Source organism: Schistocerca serialis, chromosome 4, assembly GCF_023864345.2.
Source record: "Schistocerca serialis cubense isolate TAMUIC-IGC-003099 chromosome 4, iqSchSeri2.2, whole genome shotgun sequence".
NCBI lineage: Eukaryota > Metazoa > Arthropoda > Insecta > Orthoptera > Acrididae > Schistocerca > Schistocerca serialis.
In genome coordinates this window covers 359,370,254-359,390,595 of record NC_064641.1, presented here as the reverse complement: position 1 = coordinate 359,390,595, position 20,342 = coordinate 359,370,254, and positions in this window count along the sequence as shown.

Below are 20,342 nucleotides of genomic sequence, written 5' to 3'. Positions count from 1 at the left end.
TGCCGCCACTGGCGTGATTGTTGCTTGGTCTCAGTTGTAAAGAGTATGCCCAGGTTTCGTCGCCCGTGACAGTTGAATCCAGAAAGTTGTTCTGTTTGGCTCTAAGGCGGTGAAGAAATGCCCGGGAAGCATCAACTCGTTGCCGCAAGAGGTCCTCATTCAGCATGCGTGACGCCCATCTTGCGCACACCTTCCGGTAGTTCAATTCTGTGATCGGTGCTTCGGGAAACCTCAGGAACCAACGTGCAGAGATCATCCAGCGCCGATCTTCACGCATGCTTTGCTCAGCCTTCAACACTGTCTCCTCAGAAATTGACGATCTCCCGCTCCTTTGTTCGTCGTGAATTTCGGTCCGAGCAGCTGCAAACTCTCTACACCACTCACGAACATTTTTGCCATCCATGCACGACTCACCATACACTTCCGTCAATTGGCGATGGATTTCAATCGGCGCAGTGCCCTTTGCGTTCAAAAACCGAATAACTGCGCGCAATTCGCACTTGGCGGTAACATCCAACGGGAACTCCATTCACAACGGCTACCAAGCCAAGACTGAGCGCCTCAGAGCGGCGTGCGTGTATTTACACACAGCGCATGAAGCACTCTTCGTAACAGTGTGACCAACTGCCACACAAACAGAGTTCTGCACTTATAATAAAAATAGGAGACCTTACTTTTGGGATTACCCTCGTAAATACAAGTGCGACTCTATGACATCAGAATGTAGGATGGCAGTCCAAAATGGCGAACTGAGAATATGTGTGCATCCCTTTGAGACCAGAATTCAAGATGGCGGACTGCGAATACGTGCGCAGACCTATGATGTCAGAATCCAAGATGGGGACGTGTCGAAAATGAGTCAGATTTGCCCATTCCGAAATATCAGAATTGAAGAAGGTGGACCTGAGCATATCGGCTCTGTCTATATGGTTGTCAGATCACATATTCTAAGTTTAAAACAGCGGGAATTTCAAAAATTTCTGGGATTTTCCAATTCCTAAGGTGTTACAGTTTACTTGCGCAAAGTTTAAGTCCACTTGTGCAATGCTTGAACAATAGACACCACATCTGGGAAAGGATAGGAAAATTGCATTTTTATTATTTAAACAATCGAATGGGTAGAGCCTCTTTCAGAATCTCTGGGCATGCCATTCTCGAAGTTTACACCCCACACCTTCCACGCATGCAGACACGTTGGACTTCCGTGGGCCGCCGCATCCATTGCCACTGCTGCCAGAGGCCCGTGCCATGTCACACATCATGGCTCACAGGACATTCTACCACTCGGGTTACGGTACTGGACCAGATTGCTGCCGCTGCTGCCACTGCCCGTGGGCTGTCATGTCCGCCTGCTACAGTGGTCCCAGTGCTAATACGAGCTCGCATGACAGTGCTGCCCGCGCCATGCAGCTCGTGATGTCACCCGAATCGCCGCCGAGCGGCTCACCCACCTGTTTCCCCACTTGTCGTCAGCCCGCTCTGACTTCCTCTTACTCCATGCCACCACTTCCCCACGCCAAGACAAGGGGCGTGAACACTTCTCGTCCACAGCTTGTCTGCGTTCGCGCTGAACGCTTGATCATAATTCTGTGACTATTCTCAGCCAGTCCGTTATTCATAGCCTTAGACAGAAGATGTTTTCTCCCAGACGCAGAAACTTTCGTACATTGCTGTTTACAATGATCTACTTTTCCGAAACACATATTATTCGTCGAAAAAAAGCACGCAGATGTGCTATTTTGATAGTTACACTCTGAAATTGCCTGTTGTTTATAGCTGACTTTTTCAGTGACATGAAAAACAACTTTTTTTCTTACCAAGGTACAAAACGCTCTGTCGTGTAATGACCTGCAGGGCTATTTACACCAAACCCACGAAAATTCACTCGGTAAGAACTGAAATGGATAAATTTGCACCCAATTAGCGCAACTTTATTCGTCAAATAACAACAAATGAAGGTAATCAGTGATTACATTGATACAAATCTGGTAGAATTCAGTCCTTGAATAAAGAAACTTGAAGATGATAATCCCACGTGAATAACTTTCTTACTGGAACATCATCCAACTATAAAGTGAATAAACATGTGTTGTCAGTGAGGCACATTTGGTTTAGTTGTAGTAATTGCCGTTGGTTCCGCACAAAGTTGTGGTAGTATGTTTATTCCATACAAATTCAGATAGCTGATCTTCTCTCTTAGCAAATATTCTAAATTTAGGCTCCTCTAGAACTAATTACCACATATCAGCCACATACTTTTTTCGCAAAGTTACACACACTGCATTGCGAAAATAATATATATGGAATGATTCAGCTACCCCTACCGATGTCGTTTTATGCAACCCACAATGTCATATCCAGCCTTCAAAAACCATGAGCGAGATTCTCATATTCTCTCGCTAGCTACGCCCAAAGTAGCAGTCGTACAGTGAAAATGAACAGGGCCTTTTAGTAGAAAATTTAGTGTAGTTAAATTCTGTACCGAGATAGGTTTTCGAGTTGTTCAAGAAAAACGAACAAAAGTGATCTTCAAACACACCTCCACCCCCCCCCCTCCCCCCCGCCCCACCCCACTCATGCTTCTCCAGTCAGAATTTCTACTATGTTGTTCGTGGTCCTCCTTCCTCCTACTACACGAACTATTCCCGATATTCGACCTTTTTTGGTCTCTACTGATTTGGCTATTATGCCACTAATATAATCGCCTATTTCGTTAACATTATTAATTTAAGTGTGCCCATGACGGTAATGAAAGAAAAACGACTTTTTAAAAGTTACGCTAAGACTATTTACGTTGACAGTTTGATCCAAACTTAACCCTTACAAGCGCAGTAGTTCCGTAGTCAGAAGACCTGACGAATAAAACGATGTAATTGTTTATTTTATGGCGTTAAAATTCACAAAAGTGGTAGGTAAAACTAACATAAACGACATTTTTACAATCTGGACGTGCTCAACTAAGCCAGTCAATGAAGACCAATAAAGGTGGAATGTGAGAAATAATTCGTGTAGTCGAAAATAGTCGTATAGTGTTAGGAGGAAGTGCCATGACAACATACCAGAAATCCTGATTGGCGAGGGTTGAGGGTGGGATGGGAGTTAGTATGAAGATAATTTTTGTCCATTTTTCTTGAATAACTCGAGAACTACGGTCTATAGCGAAAACTTATCCCAGTACAAAATTTAACTACATGAATTTCCTACAAAAAAGTGTTGTCCATTTTTACTGTAGGACTCCTAGTTTGCACGTAGCGAGCAAGAGAATATGAAAATCTCAGGCGTGGTTTTTCAAGGTCAGACATAACATTGCGGTTTGCATAAAACGACAGTGGTAGTGGCAGCTGAATCACCATGTGTACCGGTGATAATTGATAATTTTATTTAGCAGTATGGAAGCAATGTCACCACTAAATGTCGCCGGCCGTAGTGGCCGAGTGGTTCTAGGTACTACAGTCTGGAACCGCGCGACCGCTACTGTCGCAGGTTGGAATCCTGCCTCGGGCATGGGTGTGTGTGAAGTCGTTAGGTTAGTTAGGTTTAAGTAGTTCTAAGTTCTAGGGGACTGATGACCTCAGAAGTTAAGTCGCATTGTGCTTAGAGGCATTTGAACCAATTAAACGTCACACTCCATCTAAACAGTCAACATTGTATAAATATCACCAATGGTGTTGCGTGTATGTGTATGTGTAGTGTACTATGTGTGTATGTGTGTGTGTGTGTGTGTGTGTGTGTGTGTGTGGTTTAACTCGTTAAAAAGTATATTTGCGCCATCAGCTGTACAAATGTATATTTATTCACTTCCGGTTTCAGTTATACCGTAACAACCATCTTCAAAAAAGAATAACAGTAGGGAAAACTCGACTAATTTAGCAATATTAAGGTTTTTTACTTCTAGCATTTAAAAGAAATATATTAAAAATGGAATTTTTGTATCAAATGATAAGTAAAAGTAGTATAATTCATTGGTATAAATGTTAAATACTGAAACTTAAATTTCAGATATAAAAAAAGTTTTCTTAAAATAGTGCTAATTTACTGTATTAATAAGAACTTGGGAAATTTCACAACACTATTCGGGTAATTTCGTAGTAGCAGCTGTAATTCTAAAAAAAATACTTTCGTGTGATCGGAACATGGTTTAATGTAACCAATCACATCACACACTTAACATTTACTGTATTTACTATTACCAAATTATTGTAAGTACTGTAATCAAAGGTAATGTGATTAATTAAATAGATACTTTAACATAAAAATGAATAATAAAATAAACAAAATTAAATACTGCAGTCATACAAAATCTTAAAACCGGAAATGCAATTGAAGTTAGTTCTTAAAATCGGAAATGTGATTCAAGTTAATCAGAATCAGCCTTAGTGCGTAAACGGCATGTGAACTGAGCACAGTAGTAGTGGGACAACCTTCGTGTCAGCGCACACTGCATTGCTGCCAAATTTTTTCAAGATGGCGACGATGACGTCATCCAAGAAGGCGGCATGTGGACTTGGCAACATCGCATGACGTCATCCAAGATGGCGGATTTTGGGGGAAAATAGGCCAATTGTGCTACATCCACTAACCTAACCTCAAGAAAAAATTGCGTGAATTTTGAATTTTGGCTGGAAAATAGACCAATTTGGCTACGTCCACTAAGCTATGCCTCCAGACGAAAAAAATGGCGGGAAGTTTGAATTCCAACAGGATAATGCATGCAAAAACTGTACTTGTCTTTATTATTATTGATTATCATTTATTAACATTCATTACCATTTATTATTATTTATTATTATTTATTAACATTGATTATCATTTATTATTACTTAAATAGACCAATTGGGCTACATCCACTAACCTAACCTCCAGAAAAAATGGCGGGAAGTTCGAATTTTGTCGGGAAAATAGACCAATTGTGCTACGTCCACTAACCTAAGCCTCCAGAAGAAAAAAATGGCGGGAAGTTTGAGTTCCAATGGGATAATGCATGCAAAAACCGCACTTGTCTTTATTATTATTATTGATTATTATTGATTATCATTTATTAACATTTATTATCATTTATTATTATTTATTATCATTTATTATTATTAATTATTATTGACCTGCCTCCACTAGAAATTCCCTCCAAATTCAAATTTCAACATGATAATGGCGGCAAAACCTTACTTTTGTTTATTATTATTCATTATTATTTATTAACATTCATTATCATTCATTGTCATTTATTATCATTCATTATCATTTATTATTATTATTATTTATTATTATAGGCCGACCTCCATTAGAAAATTGCGTTAAATTCAAATTCCAACACGATAATGTCTCGAAAACTGTACTTCTATTTATTATTATCATTTATTATTTATTCAAGATGTCTGATTTTCTCGGCGCGAAAGCCATTTTCCTTACATCCACGACAAAAATCTATCACAAGTTCAAATCCAAACACCATAATTGATCACACGTATGAACTTTCTCCGTCACTTGTCTTTATTCGCTGGTAGCCTATCATAATCGCATCAAATAATAAACTGCACTTATAGTAACGTAAGTCTCGTCCTTTGATTTTGCAGGGGGGAAGGGGCTGAAGACTTTATTTCAAGCAGCACGGTCATCACTTGTTCTCCAACACAGTCAGTACGCACATCTTTGATATCGATCAATAACAGGACGAGTGGGAATAATGTGGTTAATGAAGTGCTTCAAGAACTCCAAGAAAATTTCCAAATTTATCCTCCATTTTTGACACTGCTACCTGGCTCAGTGGAGGAGCCTTTTTCTTCAGGCTATTGGTGACACGATTCCCCTTAAAAATAAACTTAGGAGGCACCGTTTGTCCCATGGCATTGGCAGTAATCACAACTGTTGTGGTCTCCCCCTATTCAGCAGTTATCTGTTGGTGGACACGTTTCACTCCTTTGGTGAAACAAGTGCTCGGCTTATTCAACATTGAAAATCTCGTCTCACCTAAATTAGATTTAGCTTCGTCCAGAGTCCTGTTTTCTCATGCACAGTACTTAGCACATCATAAAAATCGTTCAGATTAGAACGTTTCTTGTTACTGTAGATCGATGATCGTGTTGGAATATGCTGTCATCCAGGAGAACTGCTGCCCGAGACATACAACGTGCTACAGATGCAGGCCGGCAGCCAAGTGTGTTCTGGGGGACATTCACATGGGCCTTCTTGGGATCTGCATAAATAGAAGACACCATGACAGCTGTTTGCTGCCAGAACATTTTCACGGAAAACCTTCATCCTTTCATCTTTGTTGCCTCCCCCGACTGCGATGGCATCTTCCAGCGGGATAACTGTCCTTGACACAAGGCTAGAATCGTGCTACAGTAGTTGGTGAAGCACATCTGAATCCGATGGAACATATCTGCAGCGCTATCGGGCGCCAGCTACTCGCCCACGAAGTACCAGTCGTACTTTACGGGAAATACGTGGCCTGTGCCTAGAGAACGAATGTCATTTAAGTACGAAAAACTCCCAAGTGCTTGTGGAACACATACGTTGTAGAATCGTTACTGCATTTGGTTCCAAGCGTGAACAAACACGTTATGAAGCGGATGGACGTAATATTTTTCGATCGTCAGTGTCAATTGAACTATTTGGTATTACGTATTAGCAGTAAATGAATCCTTAAAATATGTACAAATCTGTAATGATGAAGTATGTAAATCACTGTTTAGCTGCTCTCGAAATTACCATTGAACAATAGAAAAAATCCCAGTAAACGAAAGTGTCATTAATATCTAACACGATTAGGTATGAAGACTAGGGTTTAACGTCCCATCGACGACGAAATTGTTAGAGACGGTGCAGAAGCTTGGATTGCTGAATAATGTAGAAGGAACCATCCAGTCATTCACCTTAAGATACTTAAAGTACTGACAGAAAACCTAAATCTGGATAGTCAGTTTGAGATTTGAACCGAAGTCCGGTGTCATACCACTATGTTATTCAGTGCTAAAATTGTTCTAACTGTGAGGCAGAAGTAGTTCTTCCGAGAACGAGACATTTTTCGAACACGAACAAGTTTACATGCTCCTCATATGGGAATTTAATCTTCAGCACCTAATTACTCGCACAACAAGAAGAAACGTAAAATACTCGCTTCTTGTTGATTTGACCAGGGCACTAATTAAGCTGAATATATATGTCAGGTCTTTGAAGAAAAAGTAACATCATGATTTATGGAAGATCTTTGAACATAAAAGAATAAGAAGAGCATGTACTTGACATCATTTTAAGACAGTGTGATATATTTTGTGAGAAACAAAGGAAATGTAACCCAATAGAACGAAATGCTATACACAAATATTAATATAAAGCTTTTCGGACCATCAAGATATTTCAGTAAGCTTAGCATTTTGTGCAGAAAACTTTGGAATGCACGTTCCATAAAAGTAACACATTCTTAAATGCTTGTCGTCACGTGCGATTCTAGAAGTCGGTTAAGGGGGGGGGGGGGGGCTGATGGGGGGGAGGGGGTTTGGGGGAATGAAATATGGCTTAACAAAAGGAGAGTTAGGGTCCTCTACCGGCAAACTGGTAAAATACGGTGTTGCTTAAACTAGTTTTTGGTAGCTGTTTTGCAGTTCAGGGTAAAAAATGTGTATTAATATATAATAAGACATCTATTTTAAGTTTAATGATATTTACTGGTTTAGGTAGTGAGCTATTTGCCGCTCTTATTCTTTTGTTAAAATGTGTTTGGAATACGTTGCAGCCTATATTGCTACATAATTGTAAAAAAAAATAAAATGATTGAATCTGTTGGAGTAATACATTCGCTGATTTCTGAATTTATTTTATCCAGTGTAATATAATACTCCATAGCCTCCCCCCCCCCCCCCCCTTGCCACCGGCCCTGCTTGTTGTTGTTGTTTGGGCAGATTTTGTAGCATCTCTTCCATTTTTGTGATGTTAGTCCAGTTCCTATTTAATCGTGTATTTGATATCGCCGATCCTGCTGTTGCTATTGTGGTACTACTGCATCTCTAGCCATCAAAACCAACTTTGATCTGTCCCTAACATTGAGAGATATATGGCTGTTACTAATTCTACTGGCGACACTGTCTATGATTATTTGCCTGGAAACTCCTTCAGAAATATACTGCTTTGTACCTTTTAACTAGTGTTCATGTTGTAAATGACGTATGATTTTAGAGTGCAGACGTTTAGAAACTGGAAGAACACAACAACGGACCATCTTGTTGTCTGGCCAACACTATAATTGCTGTATAGCTGATCACATACATCTGTTCCTCCCTTAGAGCTTTTGTAGAAAGTCACAATTCCTATTTTTTCGGCACCTGCGTCTTCATCTATCTGACATCACTGTGAATTGATGATGTTAGCCCTACTGGCTTAGATTTCCTGGGAACATAAGGAACCACATTTCTTTCGTAAAACCAGATAAACTTGAACACACATTCCTGTATTTACTGGGCAGAAAGTCAGCAGGAATTTCACATTTATATTTTCGTGATGTTCCCACTAATGTCAGCTTAATGTCCAGCAATGTTCTGGGTGGTGGGACACCGGCATATCAGCTATTATGTTCCTTTCCGAGTCTCTAATGAGAACAACAAGGCGTTGGGCAACATCTGAAGGGCTATTAGACTGTCTGAAAATGCCATTGGGATGCATTCGTGCATACACCACAAATGTGTACAAGTAGAATGTTCTACAGTCTACTAAAGGAAACACTTTTATTCCCTATTTCTTAGGTTTTTTAGACAAATAGTGCCTAAATGAGCAATACCCACAAAATACAATGAACTGCTCGTCAGTTGTCAAATATTGTGATGGGGTGTAGGCTTTCAAATGGTTCAAATGGCTCTGAGCACTATGGGACTCAACTGCTGAGGTCATTAGTCCCCTAGAACTTAGAACTAGTTAAACCTAACTAACCTAAGGACATCACAAACATCCATGCCCGAGGCAGGATTCGAACCTGCGACCGTAGCGGTCTTGCGGTTCCAGACTGCAGCGGTGTAGGCTTTCATGAACTTTTTCCCTATCAGCACCAGAGATTCTCGAATAGCGGCCACCTTGCATTTTATTTTATTTATTTACTTGTCAGACTTCTTTCTCTCGTGTTTTACCTCGGCTCGGCATTAACAAGTCGAATAAAGCGATGCAGTAACAAAAATTTCTGATGAGGCACGGTTAGGAAAAAAATTTCAAGGCCGTCCTGCCCCCACATACCCGTAAAGTGGAGGTGGGAAGCTATGTAGAATTCAGGAAACTATATAATAAGCCAAGAAGTGCCTTCATTGCAAGTCGAACTGTAACTTGAGTGTCACGATTCCCCAAAATTGGCGGCGATTAACATAATGTACGTTTTAGTGAACATACCCAATCTGCCAATTATATTCTTGTCGAAATGAAGAAAGAAGTGCTCCTCTGATGTCTCTGCTGCGCCCAAGCACCAGGTAAATGTGTGATAGTAATATTGTGCTTTTTAGCACGGTCCCTTTGGCTAAATGGCTTTTAGTGCCATTGGGTTCAAAAATGGTTCAAATGGCTCTGAGCACTATGGGACTTAACTTCTGAGGTCATAAGTCCGTTAGAACTTAGAACTACTTAAACCTCAATAACCTAAGGACATCACACACATCAATGGCCGAGGTAGGATTCGAACCTGCGACCGTAGAGCTCGCGCGGTTCCAGACTGTAGCGCCTAGAACCCCTCGGCCACCACGGCCGGCGGTGCCATTTGGTTTTACCACATCTGCACATAAAAAAATGAGTCATTTTTGAGAGTCGCCGTTTCGTAACCAGAAGCAGCAGAAAGATCTGAAGCGGTACTGTGTTCACTTTCTACAACATTCTCATCTTCAAAATCAGAGACTCCTCCCACAGGTTCATCACCTTCGCAAAGTAATTCCCCAATAAGTTCCTCAGCAGTCAATTTTTAGGCATTCTGTGCCGAAAAAAGAGTAGCCATGTAACTTTCCCGTCACCTAAGAGAAGAAAATAACACATAAATGTAAAATTGGTAAATAAATCGTTTTAAATACGCCGAAAAGAAGAAATACACTTTTCAAACTCAGGTTGCTGTTGTTGTTGTGGTCTTCAGTCCTGAGACTGGTTTGATGCAGCTCTCCATGCTACTCTATCCTATGCAAGCTTCTTCAATTTCCCAGTACCTACTGCAGCCTACATCCTTCTGAATCTGCTTACTGTATTCATCTCTTGGTCTCCCTCTTCGATTTTTACCCTCCACGCTGCCCTCCAATGCTAAATTTGTCATCCCTTGATGCGTCAGAACATGTCCTACCAATCGGTCCCTTCTTTTGTCAAGCTGTGACACAAACTCCTCTTCTCCCCAATTCTATTCAATACCACCACATTAGTTATGTGATCTACCCATCTAACCTTCAGCATTCCTCTGTAGCACCACATTTCGAAAGCTTCTATTCTCTTCTTGTCTAAACTATTTATCGTCCATGTTTCACTTCCATACATGGCTACACTCCATACGAATACTTTCAGACTTCCTGACGGTTAGATCTATACTCGGTGTTACCAAATTTCTCTTCTTTAGAAACGCTTTCCTTACCATTGTCAGTCTACATTTTATATCCTCTCTACTCCGACCATCATCAGTTATTTTGCTCCCCAAATAGCAAAACTCCTTTACTACTTTAAGTATCTCATTTCATAATCTAATTCCCTCAGCATCACCCGACTTAATTCGACTACATTCCATTATCCTCGTTTGATACTGGTGTATCATAGTGGCGTATCACCCGGCGTGATGGTATGGGGTGCCATTGGTTACACTCTCGGTAACCTCTTGATCGCATCGACGGCACTTTGAACAGTGGACGTTACATTTCAGATGTCTTACGACCCGTGGCTCTACCCTTCATTCGATCCCTGCGAAACCCTACATTTCAGCAGGATAATGCAAGACCGCATGTTGCAGGTCCTGTACGGGCGTTTCTGGATACAGGAAATGTTCGGCTGCTGCCCTGGCCAGCACATTCTCCAGATCTGTCACCAAGTGAAAACGTCTGGTCAATGGTGGCCGATAAAATGGCTCGTCAGAATACGCCAGTCCCTACTCTTGATGAACTGTGGTATCGTGTTGAATCTGCATGGGCAGCTGTACCTTTACAAGCCATCCAAGCTCTGTTTGACTCAATGCCCAGGCTTATGAAGGCCGTTATCACGGCCAGAGTTGGTTGTTCTGGGTACTGATTTCCTAGGATCTATGCACCCAAATTGCGTGAAAATGTAATCACATGTCAGTTCTAGTATAATATATTTGTCCAATGAATACCCGTTTATCATCTGCATTTCTTCTTGGTGTAGCAATTTTAATGACCAGTAGTATACATGCCCCTGGTAAGTTTCAGAATGTCACTTGCCAAAGAAATCAAGCAGAAACATTTTGACCGCACGCGAGTACTTAAGAGTTAAAACCTTAGTCTCAAATGAGGACGGAGTTGCTGGGACTGCGGCCGCGGCCACGCTGCTGCTTCCCCTCGAGTTGTGTGGCGCTGACCGCACAGGATGCTGGAGTCCAGTACCAGCCGCCCTGCCGGCTCGCGGCGGCGCCAGCGTGGGCGTAGCTGCCGGCTCGCCAGGAATCCGCCGTGTCACACCGGCGCGGCGCGGCGCGCCGGCCACCAACAGGCGCTGCGCGCAGCCCACGGCCCACAGCCGCCGCCGCGGTGGTCGCCGCAGCCGCCGCCGCAGCTGCAGTCGCCGACCTTTCGCATTCACCGGCGATAGCCCGTGGCTGTCTGTTATCTTCTTTCTCTTCCCTACGTTTCACTCCCTTGACACAACGGCGGCGCGCCTATATGCGTCTGTCCACCCCCGCACAAACCTCACATGACTAGCGGAACACCGGCCGAGGTAGCCGAGCGGTTCTAGGCGCCACAGTCTGGAACCACGCGACCGCTACTGTCGCAGGTTCGAATCCTGCCTCGGGCATGGATGTGTGTGATGTCCTTAGGTTAGTTAGGTTTAAATAGTTCTAAGTTCTAGGGGACTGATGACCTCAGAAGTTAAGTCCCATAGTTAAAAAAATGGTTCAAATGGCTCTGAGCACTATGGGACTTAACTGCTGAGGTCATCAGTCCCCTAGAACTTAGAACTACTTAATCCTAACTAACCTAAGGACATCACACACATCCATGCCCGAGGCAGGATTCGAACCTGCGACCGTAACGGTCGCGCGGTTCCAGACTGTAGAGCCTAGAACCGCTCGGCCACTCCGGCCGGCTAAGTCCCATAGTGCTCAGAGCCATATGAACCATTTGAACTAGCGGAATCTTGCTCACAGTTATGAGTCAAGCGTGGACTGCTTGAACAGTCAGTGCAGCACGGTCGTCACTCAACGTACATGAGACACGTTCCGAAATTTCTAAGCCTAACACGCAGATGTTACGAGCTCATCACTCATGTGACAAGAAAGACTCATAATTATCGTCCAGTTTCCTTACAGACTTTTTTTTTTTTTTCAAACTACGCGAAAAGGTCATCTACTGAAGGGTAATCTCCCATTTAAACAGAAATAATTTACTTGGCGTATCACAGTTTGGATTCCACAAGGGCTGCCGGCTGAGAATGCTATTTACACATTCACTCATAAAATATAAGGGGTATTTGGAAAGTAACTCCCGATCGGCAGCGAAATGGAGATCACTGTGAAAATCAAAAATGTTTTATTTGTAACAGTTAGCTACAGCTTCCAACTACTTATCTACATAGTCGCCAGTCCGACTTAGACAGAAGGCAGCTGTCTGTGCTTTGCGCAAACTCTCTACGCTGGTCTAAAGCTCGTTGTCTATCCCAAAAAGTTGTCTTCATAGCCAATAGTTCATATGAGCAGAGTTGAAACGTAGAGGGAGACAATTACGGGCTGTACTGTGGGTTATCAAAAACCTCCCATCGAAAACGCTGCAGGATCATCTTCATTTCCCCTGCAGAACCCGGCTGAAATTGTTTTGTAGAAGGAAACGCGTGACAGTTATTTAATGTGGGCTGCATAGCTTCCGGCGGAATTTCTCACCAGGCCCTTGTACTTAGCGGGAAACCCTGTTTTATAGGCATCTTTACGTCCTCACTGTGCATTCAGCACTGAAAAGAGCGACGTGACGCGATCGACGGGTGTACTAGAGACACTGCCCAAAACATCTTTGCAAAGTTTCATCGGATTTTCACAGTGGATTCCACTTCGCGAACCATCAGAATTTACTGTACGAATAGCCCTCGTACTATAAGCCTTAAATAATAAAATATCGCTAGTTGGTATTTTTGTGATCTTTCCAAAGCGTTTAATTGTTTATATCACTTGACATTCTTCGCAAAACTCAATTTTTGTGGAATTTATGCCTTGCACATAGTAGGCTGAACCATACTTAACAAAAAGAATGCAAAAAGCGATGCCGTATTAAGTCAAACAATGTTGGTACGAATAGCCCTCGTATTGTAAGCCTTAAATAATAAAATATCACTAGTTGGCATTTTTGTGATCTTTCCAAAGCGTTTAATTGTGTATATCACTTGACATTCTTCGCAAAACTCAATTTTTGTGGAATTTATGCCTTGCACATAGTAGGCTGAAACATACTTAACAAACAGAATGCAAAAAGCGATGCCGTATTAAGTCAAACAATGTTGGAAGGGTAGAAGATATTAATGACTGGAGGAGAAATCACAAGTGGGGTCCTACAGGATTCAATTTTGATTCCACTCTTATTCTTTATGCACAGAAAAATATGACGTTCCACCACAAGCAGAACTGGTACCTTATACAGAGGATACTAGCCATGTAATGCCATTCCAGAGAAAACAACAGAAGAGATTGTTAAAATGTGTTTCAAAGAATGGTTATCTAGAGATAGCCTCTCCCTAAATTTTCAGAAAATACAGTATGCAAAACCCCACGGTTGTGTGAGTGAACCTCATTGTATGAAACCTAATCGCGATACAGTCACACCCTTAAAACCCAATACTGGAATAAACGTACGCAACGAAACGAGTAACTCTATGAAAGATCGCGCCACCAACAGTGAATCTTAAAGCTGGGAAATACGTATTTTATCACTCAGAATTATTAGATATGACCAGGGAGGGACTGACTTCTCGAATCAAGTACATGATTTAAGTGAACTCTTCACTTTATTACAAAAAAAGCAAAACAACGGACAAGCGTATAAACAGGTCAAGAAATCACGAAAATGTAAGCTATGAGAAACATGTAAGTGACCCATCATTTCGCAAAGTTACTTGATGAGGATCAGAGTTAGCTCATGATCAGACACATGAGTTCGTGAAATTTAACTCGACCTGTCTAGACATCAGTTACAGTGATTGTCTGTCTGAACGGAGCAGTCATGCAAGTGAAAATGCACCGACGAAGATGGGAAAGTGAATCTGAACACGATTCTGTGTTCCTAGTTCGTGATGGTCCTATGATGTCGCAGCTGCGAGTTATGCCTACCATCGGATCGGTGACACCACGTCTCGTTGCCCTCAAGTATGTCGCTACAACTGCTCTGCAAAGAACTCGAACATTGGACACTACTCTGCTATTGGAGTCTTTAGTTCCAGTTGAGAATGAAGCCTGCAGGGTACCGATGAGTTCAGCACCATGTCCAGAGACGAAATCCCGTAATCCCTAGTCACTAGAGCACTGATTGCTCACTTATTCCCAACAAAAATCTTGACAATCAATCCTCTCACAGTTATACTGGTCAGCCAATGGTGTAATTGTTTACCTGCAACAAAATTTCCCGCCAGAATAGGCGAACGGTTAAAAATCAATAATCTCAATTCCCTCTACACATCTGTAAAAACGTCATACAAAGTGTTACATCCTCCTGACATTATATCAATCTCAGCAGTCGGTATTCTCTCAAACAGCAGCTAGCTTCGCATCGCGAGCCGTGAGGAAAGCTAAAAAACTGTGTTCGATGCTTTCCGTCAACGCTGACACTTAATATGTTTTGCCACTTGTCATGTTTTTTGACAGCTGATTTTTATGAGCTGAATGTGTTTCTCTTAGCATGTATCGGACGCCCACCTCCTGCTAAGCAGAGTTTCATCATCGGGAACGAATGCTTTCAGCTCGACTATGCACAGTGGATACACGCAGTAAACTACGCAGTTGGCTCGGAGACAGTATGTTGCTAGCTGAGGTGTTTTTCCCCGAAGACAGTGCAATGGTAGCTTCTACGTATCGACCCCCCCCCCCCCCCCCACTAGCAGTTATGCCAAGGACGTGTTCCCTAGGCCCTTAGGGGGTCGGTGCGGCTTGCTACTCATGCGAATCTCCTGTCCCAAATCCTTAGAGCATCTAGAGCATGTGAATGCTAAAGCTCACCGAGAAAAGCAAGAGGAGATGAAATCAGTGCATACAACTACTATACTCGCATTAATCCATATCAGAATTTATATTATCAGGCACTGTCTAACTCAACTCGCATATGGTCGATTTATTTATCAAATATGAATGAAAAGACACAAACCGAACGACTTACCACTTTTTAGTTATATTCAGTACTGTACACCAAAGAGTCTTATCAAGAATTTATTGACGTATTATATTAACAGCAGTCAGCAAATAGGATAGGATGCTCCAAATTTTGGGTGTACATGATGATGATAACTTGACAATCAAACGCAGTTTGAGAAGAACAGTAACGGCCATACCCACGAGCTAAGAAAAAATGACCTTCATCATCCATTATTAAAGCATCACTGGTTCAGAAAAGAATTCAATATACAGCAACAAAATTTTTTGATCTTTTGCCCAATAACATAAAATGTCTGACAGGTAGCAAAGCAAGTTTTTAATCTAGTTGTTGTTGTTGTGGTGGTCTTCAGTCCTGAGACTGGTTTGATGCAGCTCTCCATGCTACTCTATCCTGTGCAAACTTCTTCATCTCCTAGTACCTACTGCAGCCTATATCCTTCTGAATCTGCTTAGTGTATTCATCTCTTGGTCTCCCTCTACGATTTTTACCCTCCACGATGCCCTCCAATACTAAATTGGTGATCCCTCGATGTCTCAGAACATGTCCTACCAACCGATCCCTTCTTCTATTCAAGTTGTGCCACAAGCTCCTCTTCTCCCCGATTCTATTCAATACCTCCTCATTAGTTATGTGATCTACCCATCTACTCTTCAGCATTCTTCTGTAGCACCACATATCGAAAGCTTCTATTCTCTTCTTGCCTAAACTATTTATCGTCCACGTTTCGCTTCCATACGTGGCTACACTCCATACAAATACTTTCAGAAACGACTTCCTGACATTTAATTCTATACTCGATGCCAACAAATTTTTCTTCTTTAGAAACGCTTTCCTTGCCATTGCCAGTCTACATTTTATATCCTCTCTACTTCGACCATCATCAGTTATTTTGCTCCCCAAATAGCAAAACTCCTTTACTACTTTAAGTGTCTCATTTCCTAATCTAATTCCCTCTGCATCACCCGACTTAATTAGACTACATTCCATTATCCTTGTTTTGCTTTTGTTGATGTTCATCTTATACCCTCCTTTCAAGACACTATCCATTCCGTTCAACTGCTCTTCCAAGCCCTTTGCTGTCTCTGACAGAATTACAATGTCATAGGCGAACCTCAAAGTCTTTATTTCTTCTCCGTGGATTTTAATACCTACTCCGAACTTTTCTTTTGTTTCCTTTACTGCTTGCTCAATATACAAATTGAATAGCATCGGGGAAAGGCTACAACCCTGTCTCATTCCCTTCCCAACCACTGCTTCCCTTTCATGTCTCTCGACTCTTATAACTGCCATCTGCTTTCTGTACAAATTGTAAATAGCCTTTCGCTCCCTGTATTTTACCCCTGCCATCTTCAGAATTTGAAAGAGAGTATTCCAATCAACATTGTCAAAAGCTTTCTCTAAGTCTACAAATGCTATGAATGTAACCTAACATTATTTCTCCTGGACAACTCTTTCTGTTCCACTAACGAATTTTTATTTAAAAATTATTAAGCATGAAAAAATGAAAAAAATAAAACCTTGTTTTTCAGTGTAGTTGATTGAGTAGGACTAAAAAGAATAATGTGTCAATATTAATGAACACTTATGATGTATACCTATCGTGTAAATTGACTCATTCCGCTACATTTGGATTAAAGAATCGTTCAGATGATCCATGCTACATGTAACTAACTAAGAGATTAAGGTGTATAGCGTGTCCACGAGATCCCGCTGTCTTTTCAAACAGTCATATTAAGTGTATACGCACATATAAGTGTATGCGCAAGTGTGGGCTTTGCATGGGTATGTGACAAGCAGTTATAGTAAAGTTGTGTTTTAGTAGTAATGAGTGGTTACACCGTGGGACTGTATGTGCGCTGCTTGGACAGTGCTATCTGGTGGTCTGCAGTGATGATGCCGACCGGTGTTTGGCGAGCAGTGGTGATTTCATCTGCTGACTTCAGTTTTATATTTTATGGAAAGAACGACCATGAGAGCAGTTTTTTTATTATTTTTTGTTGGTTGTGACAATGATTTTTATCAGATGGTCTTCCTCATGTGAAATGATGCCCATATGGTTTTATAAATCTTAATCCACGTTTCAGGTATGTGGTTCTGTAATAATTGTAATGTATATAGTTAACTCATGTAAGCCCTCCCTCAAACCTGCAATGTTATACCTTCAGAGATCCGATGATGGCACATTCAGAGTGCTGAAACCGATCATCTAGTAAACGATATTGAAGCGATCGTGGCTTTTCAATTATTTTAAAAACTGTTGATTTTTATTCAGAATTTAAGTAGTGGCGAGGTTTAAACCCGAGACCGACGACATGATTATTACTAATCAAAGACGCTACTCCTAGATCCCTGGTTCAGATGTCAGTAATAGTATTAAATTGAGTATACGCTGGTTATTGCAGAATGGTTAAGATGTTAAAAGCACGAACGATGTCTTGGTTAAAAGCAAAAATGACAATCTAAAGCGAACAATGTGTCAAAGCCCGGGAGTGTATCGTCAGGACACAGGGAAAATAAGCGGATTTGCATAGAGAGTGACAAGAGGTACACAAAACAATGTCTCAAACGGGGTGCATCGTCAGCTAGTTGCACAAGCCAAGGCCAGGACGCAATTGACAGAAGCAAATACAGGGTGACACAGAAAAACAGGAACATCTCCACAATCCACTAAAACTAGAAGTGATGAAGGAAAGAAAATGCGTTCATAGTAATTGAAACCTTACAACTTTGCCATTTACGAAACATTGATGGCATTTATCATTTTTTGAAAACTACGTCCTTTAAATGGCATCCTCTTGTATGAACACGGACGTGAAATCTATTGTTGAGATTCCTCATTGATCATTGCAACATCTCATCTGGGATACTGTGAATTGCGTCCCGAATTCTCTGTTTTAACTCATCCAGGGTTCTTGGTCGAATCGTGCAGACTTTGCTCTTGAGGTAGTCCCAAAAGAAAAAAATTACAAATGGATAAATCTGGCGATCTAGGGGGCCAGGGAATGTTACCTACTCGTGAGATCACACGGTAGCCAAACAATTCTCACACATACGCCATTGATTGCCGTGCAGTGTGTGATGTCGCTCCGTCCTGTTGAAACCACGGTTCTGAGCGTTCGGAAAGTTGTTCAATGCAAACAAAAGTTCGTAACGTCTCCACGTAACAATCGGCACTGACAGTTATTGTGTTTCCCTGTTCATTTGCGAAAAAATTCGGTCCGATAATCCCATGTGATGAAATACCACACCATATTGTCGCTTTACTAGCGTGTAAAGGGCGCTCAAGAACGTCATTAGGATTTGTGTTTGCCCAGTAACGGTAGTTCTGTTTATTCACAAAACCTGTGATATGAAAATGTGCCTCATCTGACATCCACAACTTATTTAGAAATTCATTGTCATTGTTTATTTTTGCTATCATTTGTTGACACAATCCTGATCGTAACCGGTAATCGTTGTCCTATTGTTGCGCCATCTGTAGATCGTACGGATGAAATTTTAAATCAAGATGAAGAATTCTGCAAACACTCTCCCGGTACATTCCAACCATTGCTGCTTGCTTAAGAATTGAACGCCGTGGGCTCCGTAAGACAGGCTCGCATACATCAACGTTCGCTGGAGAACGCACACTTCTTGGTCGTCCTGTTGTTTTCTTCTTGAGGGCAGATTTAGTCTCTTCAAAGTCATTAATCGAACGTTTTATCGGTTGTTTCGACGGAACGGCATCACGACGTCATAAATCACAAAAACGTCGAAACTCCCTCTGCGCCGCTACAAAACTATCATTGTTTGTATGAAACATTTTTATGGCTAACGCACGCTGTTATCCGTTCCACTGGTCCATGATTACTGAAATTGCGGGTTGTTTACCCGCTAACTGTCACGAACCCGCAGTGCTGCCACCTGCCCATGGCTGCCACTACTCATTTCAAACATTCCCGTTATTCTGTGTCACCCTGTATTGCACGGCGTGACCACGTTTGTATAACGAACGACATCAGCAATTCGAAAGTTATTTTTAAAACTTTACTCTGTTAAGGAATTTAGCATTTCTCCATCGAAAATTCTCATGTATGGCTTGATTTCAATTTATTCAAAAACTTTCACTAACGGACATTTTGTTAGTTTGTGAAGAATGCTAAGGTATGCTTTTATGAAATGAAATTTGTGTGAATTCCTAAGGGACCAAACTGCAGAGGTCATCGGTCCCTAGACTTACATACCACTTTAACTAACTTGTGCTGAGAACAACACACACACCCATGCGCGAGGGAGGACTCCAACCTCCGGCGGGAGGGGCCGCGGAATCAGTGACATGGCGCCTCTAACCGCGCGGCTATGCTTTTATGCATGCATCTGTTGTATTTTATTAGTGATTCTTTGTCAGTATTTTCCATGTTACCCTGTACGTTATTTACACGAAATTTTAAAGATTTTTCTTCGGTTTTCTCACCAATGACACGAAGTGGTAGTCTGGCCCCCAGATGTAATGCGAGGCATATCGGACAAATAAACCTCCACTGTCCTCTCTCATGTCTCCTCTACTCCAGTTTCCTCTTTACTGTTATCGCAATAGAATGTCAATGTACAATATGAAGCTCGTCTTGCAATTGCTGATTACCTAATAAGTTTAACTAAGATTCATTTGGCAAAGCATCCAAAACGGCGCACAGCCTGTAAATAGGTTGCTGCGTACAACTTATGAACGTTTCCATATAAACACTATCACTTTCATGTGCGCCATTTAATTCTGATGGGAAAAGCTGACAACGAACGTTGTGTGTTGCATCAAAATGTGTACCCAAGGACAGTAATATTTTTGCCTTAAAGTAA